At 41.4% G+C, this 2,544-nt stretch overlaps 1 pseudogene; it reads right to left on the bottom strand.

The window, feature by feature from the left end:
• Positions 1–289: 289 nt before the first annotated feature.
• LOC101609947 lies at positions 290–2,197 on the bottom strand (annotated as a pseudogene).
• Positions 2,198–2,544: the final 347 nt, after the last annotated feature.

Here is a 2,544-nt window from a genome sequence, read left to right as displayed (position 1 = left end):
CACGTAAGCCTGATGCACAAGGGGGTATATGCATCTGGAGTTTGTTTCCAGTGGCTAGAAGCCCTTATGTGCCCATTCTATACCTGCCTCTTTCTCCTCCTTTCTCTCAAATAAATAAAATAAAATAAAAATATTTTAAAAGAAAATAGGAAATACCTTTCATAAAAAAATACTAATGTTCCCAGTAGAATAACCCTTCCAAGAATAAGTATTCCTTCTGTTCAAGTGTCTTATATTGGTTAAGTTCAAGGTTTATGGAGATTCTGGTTGTCAATCTTGCTAAATGTCATCATATTGAACAATCTACATTCTCTAGTAAAACATAACTCTTCTGAGTTCCGCTTGGAGAAAAGATGTCTTTCTTAGCAGTGGAGGAAAAACAATTCAGGTGATGTCAGTGTTTTTAAAATCCTGCAGAAGGAAGATGCCATTGATAATGGTGAAGAACCCACCCAGGGTCTCAATGATATCTCCAGCTTTTATGCGGTACCACTCTTGAAACAAGATGGCAGAGCAAGTCACCACCATGGACATGATGAATGTCTAGTACATGGGAGACCTGTTTAAGGTGTCTAGTGCTTTGTTGAGATAGTTAATCTGTGTGGTTACCTACAGCACAAGAACAGCCAGTAGAACAAAGAGTTCTTGTAAACAGGCTTCCACTCTGATAGCTCCTTAATGGCAGTACCCAAGCCCTTGTCAGAAGAAACTGAAAATGCTCCAAAGAACAGATGGAGATGTAGACAAATACATTGGGCTGTCCTTTCTTGGGAGCCGTGATCAAAATCAGCACCAAGGTGATCACAGTTAAAATCACAGCAAAGGAAATAAACCCTAAGTCTGTCAGTTTCATTTCCATTTCATGCAGATATGTGACTTCTTGTGGGGCATGGATAACCATCACAGTTTGAGGGTCCTTGCTATCCCCGAGGGACCGTTGGCCACCGACGTTCCAGGCGCAGGAGGAGTTGGGAGGGCAGGGTGAGTGCAACCGCAATGAACCACCCAGTAGACAGACTGACAGGTAGTGCTTTGTCTCATTTATTCAAAAGGGGAGTGGGTGTATAAACACTTGAGGAAGGTTGAGAAGGCGCATCAGACTGTAAGGTGATTGGATACACAGGTTTATGGGTTGCTATCTAATTGACTGCTGTTGGAAGGCAGAAGTTTTGAGGGGGAAGTTTCAAGGGAGATAATAGAAGCTGTGGGAAGAGGTACTGACTTCAGTCACATACTGGATGGCTACAGCAGCAGGGAGACTATTTACTACCATATAAGGGTCTCCTGGGCAGCTGGCCACAAGGTCAAGAACTGTGGGGGTAGGGGACAGAACCTTAGAATATGGAATGCTCAGGTGCTGTGGGATGGGGGGAGGGCCCGCTGGCCATTTCTTCTGGGTGAAGATGAGGCCCTCTACAACTGGTGAGAAGGAGGGCCAGCTCTGGCGCCAGCTGCAACCTCAACAGCCCAAGGTCCCCAGCCATGTCCAATAGCCCAGGCCTGCTTTCTCACAGTCCCAGCCTAAGCGTAGCAATGCCGGATAACAGTTAACCCCAATAATACTTAATATGCAGCTCATGAATGTTCAAATGCTCATTTAAAAAGAAGGAAGACAATTTTGCACATATGAGAAAACTCATTACCCAGGGAGTTGACCAAGGTGGCAGGTGCAAATGTATATATATATATATATATATATACTGCCAAGTTTACAGCCTCTCCACCTCCCACAAAATTCCATACTTAGCAGAAAGGAAGAGTAATTAATATGGAAACCATCTGTGTTATACTTGTCATGCTTAAAAACTTATTAGACAGAAATTCTGCCCACAACAGCTATTCCTTGAAGTAAGAATGATCACCTTGTCCTGCTGTGTTTACACCTTTGTTGGCCAGTTGTAAGAAGCTCTTCCTTTTTAGTATGAAGCTGGCGCCAATGAAGACACTGAATCTTCTGGCCAGTACCAATCCCATGTAAAGACTGTAGTTGGTTCTCTGCATTTGCTAAATTGATGAAGTTGGTGATGCTGGAATTCAGATTTGTGTAGCAAACTGAAGTGAGCAGTTGAGACACGTTGGTAATGCCACATAAAGCCTGGGAGGAGTGGGGATAGATCAGAGGCAGCAGGGCTCTCCCCACAACAGCCTCATGGGTCTCCCCATGGTTCCGGGACCCAACTGGGCCTCCGGTCCCCATGGGCCCAAGTTACTGTTTTTAGTTTTTATTATTTATTGTGAAATTGATGTTTTTCTCTTTTAATATAATATGCTCAGATTAGATAGTGAATTTTAACTTTGTATTTTTCTATGTGCTAAAACATTTAAAATAGCATTTGGATTAATTGATTTTTACAATGTTGATAGAAATTCCCATGAGATGATATTCTTTTATTTTGATGATTATGAATTATAATTCTAATTATGTACATTTATATTTTCTACACTTGTATTACTTTAATTGGAATTTTTAATTTTTCTAAGAACTATGATTTGCATTGACTAAGTAAATGTACTGTTCTGTTTCCTAATTCACTAATTTTTTGC

Source organism: Jaculus jaculus, chromosome 1, assembly GCF_020740685.1.
Source record: "Jaculus jaculus isolate mJacJac1 chromosome 1, mJacJac1.mat.Y.cur, whole genome shotgun sequence".
Taxonomy (NCBI): domain Eukaryota; kingdom Metazoa; phylum Chordata; class Mammalia; order Rodentia; family Dipodidae; genus Jaculus; species Jaculus jaculus.
This window is presented reverse-complemented; position numbering and strand designations above follow the sequence as displayed.